The sequence below is a fragment of the Anabrus simplex genome, chromosome 1, assembly GCF_040414725.1.
Source record: "Anabrus simplex isolate iqAnaSimp1 chromosome 1, ASM4041472v1, whole genome shotgun sequence".
Lineage (NCBI taxonomy): Eukaryota > Metazoa > Arthropoda > Insecta > Orthoptera > Tettigoniidae > Anabrus > Anabrus simplex.
In genome coordinates, this window is record NC_090265.1 from 638,432,282 (window position 1) to 638,444,735 (window position 12,454).

Below are 12,454 nucleotides of genomic sequence, written 5' to 3' on the forward strand. Positions count from 1 at the left end.
AACTCTGTTTCCGGACTGCGGTCATGCAGAGGTCAGTGGAAAGCCTCGTGGCCGCCGTACAACGTTCCGCGCAGACGGGTGGGGAAGCAGAGGAGAAGCCAGGGTGGCTTCGGCTGATTATATACTGCCGGAAATACTCAAACATGATGAAATAAGGAATGTAGAATACGGAAATTTTGGCGATATATTTAGTTGATTAAAGGTACAAGACTACAGGTTAATATCCGCGCGATAAAAGCCATCGCAGATGTGCCATGCTGGTCCATTAATAACCGGTGTAATCGCCTGACTGTTGAATGCAGGCATGCAAACGTGCATGCATTGTTTCGTACAGGTGCCGTATGTCAACTTATGGGATGGAGTTCCATGCCTGTTGAACTTGGTCGGTCAATACAGGGATGGTTAACGCCGGTTGTGGATGACGCTGAAGTTGTCGTCCAATGATATCCCACACGCGCTCGATTCGGTACAGATCGGGGGCTCGAGCTGGCCAAGGCAACATGTTTATACTCTGTAGAGTACGTTGGGTTACACCAGCGACGTGGAGGCGTGTATTATCCTGTTGGAAAACACCCCCGGGAATACTGTTCATGAATGGCAGCAAAACAGGTCGAATCACCAGACGGACACACACATTTGCAGTTAAGGTGCGTGGGATAACCACGAGAATGCTCCTGCTATCATAGGAAATTGCTCCCCAGACCAGAACTCCCGTTGTAGGTCCAGTGTGTCGACGCCGCAGACAGGTGAAATTCAGGCGCTCACCTTACCTCCTTCTAACCAACAAACGACCATCACTGGCACCAATGCAGGATTGACTTTCATCGGAAAACACAACAGAATCCACTCCATCGTGCAATGAGCTCTCGCTCGACACCACTAAAGCTGCAGATGGCGGCGGTGGTTTGGGGTAAGTGAAATGCACGCCGCAGGGAGTCTGGCGCGGAGCTCTGCTTCAAGTAACCGTTTTTGAACAGTTCGTTGCGTCACTGTAGTGCCAACTGCCGCTCAAATTGCTGCGGCAGACGCAGTCCGCTGCGCCACAGCCATACGCCGAATACGGTGGTCCTCCCTCTCCGTGCTGCCACGGGGATGTCCGGATCCCGGTCATCTTGCGAGTGTATCTTCTCGTGGCCACTGCTGCCAGCACGCATGTACAGTGGAGACATTCCCGCCAAGTCGTTCTGCAATAGCGGGGAAGGAAAATTCCACCTTCACGTTGCCCTATTAAACGGCCTCGTTCAACCGCAGTGAGCTATTGATACAGGCCTCTTCATCGTCATACAGGCATTCTTGACCCACTCAGTCACTCTGTCCAATCTCACAGGTAACTAACGCTCTCGCACAATACAGCCCATGTTTAAAGCAAACCTGATATGCAACGTCATGGGGCCGCTACTAGCGTCACGCTGATACGATTTTGCGGGAAATTTGAATCAACGTTATCTTCCAGATGTACTGTAAAACACGCTTACCAACATTCATTAATATATCACAACCCCTTCTCGGTGTTTGGATATTTCTTCGCTAATATACAAATACAGAAATATTTCACTAAGTTAATATGGTTATACAATCATTATCTGTTAATACTTGTTCATATTTTCACCAAACTACCATTGACAAGTTTACGCTACGTGAACAATACTGCACATACACACGCATGATTTAAGTGATTTGATAGAATATGAGGATGTTCTTGTAGTTCAAAAACTTCATGTTAGTTCCGTACTGAACCGAGAATCTAATGGGAACAAGAAAGGTTCACCTATTCAATACCATACAATGTTATAAAATAATTTGCAAAATTTGTGTGCACGTTTATGCATTGTTTTTGCAACCTTGTCATTGTATGTTTTTTTCCAATTTTATGGCTGATGATGCACACCAGCATCGAAACCGATCCTAAGAATAATAATAAAATGTTATAAAGTATTTTATAACATTGTATGGTATTGAATAGCTGGACCTTTCTTGTTCTCATTAGATGTTCTTGTAGAACGAAACACGTCATTCTTTGTTTAACATTGTGTATTTTTATGAGTGTTATAGAATTGTGTGTTTGATAGACTGGATTTTTTTTAAAGTTACATTTCACAACATTGTCTAGGTCTTTTTTCAGTTGCTCAGAACCTTTGTATTTATTTATTACTTTATACAGAATATCATCTGCAAAAAGCCTTATTTCTGGACACACTGGGGCCCATTATTGCGGTACATCAAACCCTTACAGCTATCTGGTATCTGGACCTTATTGGGACAAAGTCGATTCGTTCATAATTATCAATGTTCCGTGATAGCGACGGCCACTTCCAGCAGGACAATTTGTCCATGTCACACTGCCATGTTTGTGAAGGACTGGTTCTAGAAATACGATAGTGAAAATGATTTAACGTTGTGGCTCCCAGATATGAACCCCCCCATTCACCATTTCGTCGCTGCCGGGACAAAACCTCCTATCTGAAATATTTTAGCTTAGAACTTTGGCCGGTAAGGTTCTGTCATCTAAGGTGCAATATTGTATGAATATTGCCAAGGCATTCTCGCTGTTCATAATGTATGTGCTGCGAGTCAGCATATCTCCAAAACTATTATCACATGTCCCGGCAACGACGATTTTTAGCTCGAGAAGAGGTTTCGTGCTACATCACCACCGCAATGTGGAGGACCTGTTGTTGCGCTTGTGATATGTTACTCGAGGATACCTTCCGCCACGTCGTTGAATCGATGGATCGCCGAGTGACCGCGGTTCTGCAGGTAAAAGGTGGTCCTACATCGTATTAGGTAGGTGGCCATAAAGTAACGGCTCATGTTAGGACGTCAGACCATGTATAAGAGGACCAAATGTGCCACTTGGTTCACGTAGGACGGTGAGAAGCGGAGAGAGAAGTTTACCTTTATTGGAGACAGTGAGCTGATTGCATACGGATGTGATATTCCAGACGCTGATTTCGCCCCCCTGACCTGTTTCACTGATGCCACATTGTACGGTCTCTGTGAATTTCGTAATTAAACCCAGATTGGGTGGTATTCATAATCTCAGCTGATGAATAACTAGGAATGGTCTTGTCACTGATTTCAGTATTTATTTATTTATTTATTTATTTATTTATTTATTTATTTACTAAGTATTTATCACTGATTTCAGTACCAAGTGCAGTTACAGAATTCTCAATCTTTTCTTGCGATTGAGGATATTTGTAAGCTAACTTTGCTAGTAACAATCGTGTGAAGTGTCTTGAAATTCGATAACCAGGCCAGTCCACCTTTGAAATCAGTCAAACCTAACACTCTAGCTTTTTTCGTGCATGCCAATCGCTGTATATCAATATCATGCACGGCAATTAGATGAAAAATGCGTATGGCTTTTAGTGCCGGGGGTGTCTGAGGACAAGTTCGGCTCGCCAGATGCAGATCTTTTGATCTGACGCCCATAGGCGACCAATGCGTCGTAATGAGGATGATGAAGAAGACATACATACCCAACCCCCGTTTCAGCGAAATTAACCAATGATGGTTAAAATTCCCGACCCTGCCGGGAATCGAACCCGGGACCCCCTTGACCAAAGGCCAGCACGCTGACCATTTAGCCATGGAGCCGGACTGCAGTTAGATAATCCCTTACCACTGCGGAGTTATACCACAGTCTAATATATACAGTCGCGAAGCTCTAATAAGAGGAGGTTCATCCACTTGACAGCTGGAGCGATACTAGCACCTCTAGCGGCGAGGTAGAGGCAACTTGCTAGCAGACAACAGGGAACGAATTACCACTACAGTCAAAAATGGTCATAACTTCTGAACCATTCATGCAAATAATGTCCTGACAAGGTTATTGTAATCCTTATAAAATAGTGGAGGAGGTCAAACAATTTATTTCGAGAAGGAGTTAGAGGATAATATCGAAATATTTATTTAATCTTAAGGAATTATGTCTTTTACCGCGGACTATAACATAAAATCGCTTCTAGAAGGCAACCGGTTCGAAATAGGTATATACCATCGCGGAATTTTTTGTAGACGTTTTTATGCTCTACAATTCGTATGCTTACACTTGGGGTCTATCGTCGACGGTTCAGGCAGCGTAAGCCAAGAAAGCAAGTGACCGACTATGGTAGAGCGCTGGCCTTCTTAGCCCAACTTGGCACAGATTCGATGTCAGCTTTTCGTGGAGGGATGTATTCACTCTTTCGTGTTTCTGTGGTAGGTTGTGTTTGGCCCAACATTCTCCTCTTCATATACATACCACACAAACAGAAACTCCATTGGTCACAGGAATTTACCACAAGCGATTCAACTCCCCGACTTGAGTAGGGAAAGAACACAGGACCCCTTAAACCAAAGACCTCGACGCTGACCATTCGGTCAAGGAGCTGGACTACCAAGTCTTCCCTCAGTTGTAGTTCTACAGTATATTTACTGGCAAATGCTAATATTATGTAACATGTGGTTTGTTAAAACTATTCTCTCAATATTTGGTACATTCCATCATTCCTCTCGACATTCAAACTTCCTTTGTTCTATGATCCTTCGTATTTCATCCTATTTGCATCCTATGCCCTTTTCATAACAGTGTACTATAAAGCTTCAAGTACTTTGTTAAATATTGCACGAAAATCAAATGGTTTAAACTGCTCCAAATTAGTAATTTGCAAATTGGAGGGACTTATTTCGAATTTTACATTTCTCTGTTGAGTTGTGCAATACATTTTATTCGTAGAAACCGTCTATCTTCTGGTTCAAAAAAGGTTTCTTGTACATAACTTAGTTTCCGAAAAGCAACTTTCGCATCCTTCAAACAAAAACAAACAAAAAAAATCCTTTGAAGTCTTCTCCAGGTTTCCATTTTCTCCGTCCATCCAACCCTTGACCTTTCTTCTTTCTAACTCTGTAACAGACCCTGGCCAGTTATCGTTGCCATTGTTGTTACATTGTTACTGTTAACTAGCAAATGTACCCGTGCTTCGCTACGGTATTCTACACAGTATAGGATTTATCTGTAAATTACTGTAAAGGCAGTGAGTAAGATTATATTAAATTGCATGAATCTTAGCGCTATCCGAGAAACAAAACAGGGAGGCCACCATACTTTGTTTCCGATATAAGGTAGGCATTGGGGAAGTTTTGTTAATGATGGCAGGCCATATTTCCTACTGCCAGTCACAATCGAATTCGCGAGTTTCTGCTATAACGGCAGGCTCACTTGGCAACTGCCATGCACAGTAGAGATGGAAAGTTTTAATTATAAAGACAGGCTCCTTTTCCTAATGTCAGTCGCAATCGAACTGGAGAGATTTGATTATAATCGAAAAATGCAGCGCTATCTAACGTATTACAAATCGAGACACAACAATGAGACTTAGTCATAGGACCAAAACTATAGATCTCTCCAAGATGAACGGTGATAGTGCTATCTGTTTTGTAGTTCGACTTACCGTTTAGCCACCAACGACCACGAAACGAAGGTCTGCAGTCATTAAAATGCATTCATGTTTCGATCTTTTCTGGGGCCAAAAGTTAAACATTTGAACAGCTTAGATTCTTTTCTCAAAGAAAAGTGTCCAGGTTTCGGGATTAGCACTCGCATACATACGGAATCATTAAGGAAGAAAGTAATACAGCTAAGTAAATTGAAATTAATAGAAAATAGGATTATAACTGCAGACAGCCATATAAGGCAAATATGTAAATACCAAGTGGATGTATTTGAAAATAAAATGCCCCTTAATATATTATGATGGTATGAGTTACGGATATAAGAAGGCGGTAACAGATGAGAAATTCAGGTGCTGGGATTCTTAGGTAAACAGATAGAATGATGACTTATGGTGTAATTACTTAAGCCTAAAGAGGCAAGGAAAAGGCAAGAAATTAAAGTGGAAAACAGAAGTAAAGTAGAAATACAGTAAAAATTATAGCAAATGACAGAAAACACTTTACGGTATGAAATAATGGGATACATTCCGCGGTACTGTTCAAATATTAACAACGCCCCTTAGTGCTATTCGAGGGCGATTGTACCCTCCAATAGTATTCCGCCAATATCCCGCAGAATAGCCGATTGACGTCTCTTTCTTTCTACCCAAGGAACAACCACGAGTTAACAGGAATGTTGACGAAAATGGCAATTCGTTACTTTCCTGCTGACAAGCAGACAGAGACGTTGCCATGGTAACCTGTAGGTTCGTTGTCGGTCTGTCGGTCACTGAATACGAGCATGAGACCCGCAGAAAATAGTACTTTATTCGTCATTTGAAGAGTAAGTGTAATTATGTACACAACAATTGTCTATAATGAAAGGTTGTTTCGCATAACTCCACGGATTTTACAGAAAATCAATAGTATAAATAGTATAAGAGAAAATGGAAGAAAACTGTTCTGGTTCTGCTATAAAGCCCCCGGCTCCTCAGAGAGTTTTAAATCATATGCATATCAAAACCTTCCCCGGGATGAGTGTATTCTAAATATGAATTTAGGTCCAGATCTGTCCAGCAGTTTCGCCGTGATGGTGGAACAAACAGACAAGAAAAATAAAAAACACTGGTATGGTCTTGTGTTAACCTAAAACGGATAAATATCTGAAAAATTGGCAGAACAAACGAAACTACAGACCGCGGACCACCTAAAACTTTATTTATGTAGATAATTGTTAAAACTTACTGTTGATACTTAATATTGTTGTTTATGCCGATTATCTTTTATACATTAAGCTTATTATTATTAGTGTAAAATGGCCCTCCACAGGCTGTATCCAATAAATAAATAAATAAATAAATAAATAAATAAATAAATAAATAAATAAATAAAGACAAATGTGGTTATTCAAGGTGACCTATACAAATCTTCAGATTTGCATGTATCTTTAAGACAGATACGGAGAACTAGCCTCAGCTAGTGCGAAGGAAACTTTTCAGCGTAGATTCAAGCACGTGGATTCAAGTTCGCGAGCTTTTATTCGTAATGCATTTTATTTATTTATTTATTTATTTATTTATTTATTTATTTATTTATTTATTTATTTATTTATTTATTTATTTATTTATTTATTTGGCAGGGTTCAGGCTATGCAGCCTGCTATTATTCCAAACCATGCAATTATTTATTTACCTGCATAAACATTGAGCTGCTTCTTTCCTTCGTTTTAGCCATCTGAGGACCACGTTAATTCATATCAGCTTCGTTTCTTCTGGTCTTTCTCCTTGTCCAATATTCTTTCGTTCTCATACTTTGCAACCTTCTTTGCTCTTCTGTCCATGATGATTTTCTTTTGGGCCTAGTTCTGTCCTGAAAACCTGTGCAAGCCTAATGGTTTTAATTAAAATAGAACTCATTTGTATATCTCTGGTCCCTGTATTCCTATGTCTTCTAGATCCGTTTGTGCCTCTTGGATCCAGAGTACTTTGGTTCCCTTGGTTAACAAAAACTATTATTTGCAGTGTTAATGTCCCTTGGTCCATTCTCAGAATGTGTCCGAAAAACACGCTTCTTCTTTACCGTATGATGTCCGAGATTTTCTCTTCTTAATATACAGTCTCTCTTTCTTTCAACTCAAGGAACAACCACGAGTTTACAGGAATGGTGACGAAAATCGCAATTAGTTACTTCCCTGCTGACAAGCAGTCAGAGACGTTGTCATGGTAACCTGTAGGTTCGTTGTCGGTCTGTCGGCTGCCGAAGACTGTCGCACCCCTCTGGGGCAATGATAAATGACTGACAGATGAAATGTTAATGGAGAGTGTTGCCGGAATGAAAGGTGACAGGGAAAGTTGGAGTGCCCGGAGAGAAACCTGCCCCGCCTCCGTTTTGTCCAGTACAAATCTCACATGGAGTGACCGCGATTTGAACCACGGTATCCAGCGGTGAGAGACCGGCGCGCTGCCGCCTGAGCCGTGGAAGCTGTTGTATGTTGAATTGAATTTGTTTATTCGAGCTCCCACTTGTTCTTTTTCTGTCAGCCCAGTTTCTATCCATTCTCCTAACTTCCCTCAACGTCCGGCTTCATGGCTAAATGGTTAGCGTGCTGGCGTTTGGTCCAGAGGGTCCCGGGTTCGATTCCCGGCCGGGCCGGGGATTTTAACCTTAATTGGTTATTTCCAATGGCTCGGGGGCTGGGTGCGTGTGCCGTCTTCAGCATTAGGTAGGGCCCCACTCTCATAGACGCGCAGGTCACCTATACGGTGTCAACTCGAAAGACCTGCACCCGGCCTCTTCGGAGGTCACACGCCATTATTATTACTTCCCTCAACCTTCTGAATGTTCCGTTTCTATTGCCACCCATCTAGGAGCTCCCTTAGTGTTTGTCAGATACTGTGTCTTTTTGATAGAGATCTGTAGGCCTCCTTTAGTCGCTTGTCTCTGTAGTTGAGTGGTTTGGTTAACCGCCTCTTTAAATGATTCCGACAATATCACAATATACTCTGCATTATAAATACTAAAAATTAAAAGTAAATTTAATATATAGTTAACGAAAAATCACAATATACTCTGCATTATAAATACTAAAAATTAAAAGTAAATTTAATATAAAGTTAACGAAAAATGTAATTTAAACTGAAATTTCAACTATCATAGAAATTAATTTTAAAATAATTATTAAATGAATGCAGTATTTACTATGTTTAAAAACTAAATCATGAAAAATTTAAACTATAATGTTACTAACTGTACATTTACATACCATTTATTTAATAATCTAACTTTTTGAGGATGCTTCTTAGTTACAGTACTAAAAAGAGAAAGATGTTCCACGTATTCAATACAATAATATTGTTGCACGAATTAATGTAGCAACGTATTTAATATGTTATGGGACCGGTTTCGACATATATCCATGTCATCATCAGCTGACACAAAAATGGCAAGAAATCAACACAATTTTAACACTTATGACACTTTTCTTGAATTAAAAATAGAAGTTCATGTACAGGATCTTGATCACTCTTGCTGTAGATCTTCAGGTTAAAAATGATGCTTCTTAGTGCCATTTAATTAATAGCTTTAGGTTTCTTATGTCTCTTAATTTCAGCTGGGATAGAATTACAGGAACGCATGGTCCCCGGTACAAATGAGTTCTTTCACGTACTGCTGGGATGAGTTGGGATGGACAGCAAGCATTGTATTGATGACCTTCAGGGTTCTCTTCCTGAGGTGGAGAGGTAGTAGAATTGAAATCAGTTCTGAGGCAATCTGGTTTACCTGTTTGCAGTATTTAATGAAGAAGAAAAGCATGGTATAAATCACATAATCTGGACAGCTGATGGAGGAATGGGCTGATGTGGGAATGGAGTGGAACATTCGGAATGAATCGAATGCATACATTATGCGCCCGTTGAAGTTTAGAACGAAGTGAACAACTTGTGTTATTGTAGGCTACATCACCACAAACAAACATTGGTAGTATTAGTCCTAGGCTTTCAAAGAGGTGTAAAGGTTTATAGGATGTTTTTATGATTGACAGGCAACTAATTGCTAATTAAAGGTTCACTCAACTACTCACACTTCCAGCAATAAATAATTTATTACAAATGAGCAATATACATAGCGGAAAATATTACATTTCAACAAAAATAACATTTATTAAAGCCGACCATTCTAGTATCCCCCATGGCCTCCTCCATGGACAGACACCGGGTGAGCGGGTCCCACTACGGGGCCATGGAAGTGAGCGAAAGAGTGCGCATGACCGTGGCCATGAGCACCAGAATGGTCGTTACCACCATTGTTGACGACGTGAGCGAAGAAACCTCCCTTGTTGTCTGCCTCGTACTTGACAATTCTCAAGTTACCGCCGGGCTCCTTGAGTTCGTACCCTCCCACCACGTGGTCGCCGTCACGTGACTCTTTCTGGGCCTTGGAATCGCCGGTGTGGTGGTCTGTCACTCCGTAGGCAAAGTCGTACTTGGGATAAGCCTGAAATATAAACACACACCGTCGTATTCAGAATTGAACTAACTATAATTTAGAATATTAGCTAAATATAAAAGTCTAAATTTACTATTTTAATAAGTAACAGGTTAAAACAGAAGAAGAGAGTTTCAGGCGGTGTGACTTTAGAACAAAGAACAAGCCTGTCATTTCGTGTGACGTCGGGCGAGAACCGAGTTTCGACGCTGTTAATGGTTGGGGGCGTGGAACTTAACCCAGGTCCGAATGAGAACGGCAATATGAATTGGGACGACATAGAGGTTATTAAAGGAATAATAAGAGAAGAGGTGAAGGATATCTGTACAACAGAACAACTAAAGCAGATGTTCCAGAACCAGTCATGTAAGTTCGAAGAGTTGGAGAGATGGATAAAGGGAAAAACCGAAGAGGTAGCTATAAAGTCAGGAAAGAATGAGGAAGAAATCAGGAAATTAAAGAAAAAAGTCAAAAACCTGGAAGAAGTAACGAAATTGAAGAAAGAAGAGGCTAACAGTGGACGGGAACGAGTGAAGAAATGTATTTTCATATATGGAGTGAAGGAAGAGGCAAAAGACAATGTTGAACTTATATACAAGGCGGTCGATGTAATTCAGGCTAAAATGAAGATCAACTTTAGCGAAGCCGATATCGGCTATGTGGAAAGGGTTGGAAAAGTGAGAGGGAGCAGGCCGATCAGAATGAAATTGATATCAACACTCATGGCGGAAATTATAGTAAGAAACGCGAACAATTTTCAAGGTGAGAAAGTATGGGTGAGAAGAGACATGAGAAGTGAAGGTAGTAAGTGCTTCAATATATTAAGAGCCCACCTATTTAGAGCTAGAAGGCAAGGGCTCAGAGTACACATCAGGGGACAGCAGTTTATAGTTTCTAACGGAAAATGGGTAAGGCGATGGACAGTGGAGAAGCTACAGGAGATTGACGAAAATCTAAAACGAGAAGAAAATATGTCAACAGACAGGAAGACAGAAGACGAAACAGCGCGGGTCAGGGAAGCAAGTAAGGAGCGTTTGTCTGGGGTCAGTGTACCGAGCAGTCCAGTAAGCAGTGCGGAAGCCGAAATGGAGAGTCAGCAAGTGCCGGCAGAAGTCGACTTACAAGATCAAGGCAGTTTAAATATAAATAGACAAGTGTCCAATAAGGAACAAGGAACACGCGAGGAATCAAAAGGTAGAGATGTCTTGAATAAAGGGAGAAGTTTAAGCCTAAACAAATTATGGGGTGAAAAGAAAAAAAGACTTGCAGAAGACAAAGATGACAGACTGCGTGCCAAAGGGCAAAAGAAAAATGGAATCGGAACAGATGAGGAAAGGGCCATAATAACAAGAAGCAAAAATAAGGGAGATAATCGAGAGGGACGGGAGGGGAAGTCATAGCTAGACTGTAAGGCAGGATTTATAAATATTGAAGGGCTATTAAATAAACTGGGTAATGAGGCAGTTATTAAAACGATAGAAAGTTTTGACATTGTGGCCCTATTAGAGACCTGGCTTGAGTTTGGGAAAGAGATAAAATGGAAAGGGTACGAGGTAAAGTATAAATCTAGGAGAAAAAAGAGCAACAAAGGGAGAGTTCCGGAAGGAATAGTGCTATTAATAAAAGAAAAGATTAGCGAGCTAGTAGAAGTGATCGACAATCAAATGGAAGAAGTAATCTGGGTCAGGTTTAACAGGGGGAGGGAAAGGAAGATATGTATGGCCTTTGCTTATTGCCACCCACAGAACTCTGCCTACGCGAACGAAAATTTCTATGAGGAATTAGTTATAGAAGTGAATACCATAAGAGGATTGATGAAGATGGATTGTTGTTATTCGGGGATTGGAATGCCAGGATAGTAGAATTGTGCCATGTCTGCAGTTAAGAAGACGAGATGACGATGAGGGTAAGAAGGCAAAGTGCAGACAAGGAAAGGAATGGGTATGGATCAAAACTATTGGAGCTATGTGCGACAGGCCAATTTTGTATTTTGAATGGCTGGTGGGAAGGAGATCGAGGGGGTAAGCTAACCTTCATTACGGAACAGGGGGGGGGGGGAGTGTGATTGATTTAATACTATGCACAGAGGACATGTTAGAGTATATCAAAAAGATACAGATTGGAGACTGGGCCGAGTCCCATCATGCACTAGTATGGGTAATGTTAGAAAGAAGCGAGGAAAAAATAGAGGACGAGGAGGAGGTAAAGGGAGGCATGGGGAAGGGCACTGGTCTCACTAAGTACAGGTGGACGGAAAATACATCACAGGAGCTAAATGCCCTTTTAGAAAAGGAGCTGGATATAATTAGGATTGGGTGGGAAGAGGCACTGAGAGAAGGTAAGACTGATAAAGCTCTTCAATTAATCGAATACCCATTTAAAAGAGTGGCAAAGGTGAATAGAGTCCCTAAAAGATCGAAGAACAATGTAGAGTGCTGGTACAACAATGAATGTAAAGAAAAAAGAAAAGCAGTAATAGTGGCACTAAAAGAGTTTAGAAAGAAGGGAGGGTGCCAAGAAAGAATAGCGTTCTGCAACCTAAAGAATACAAATT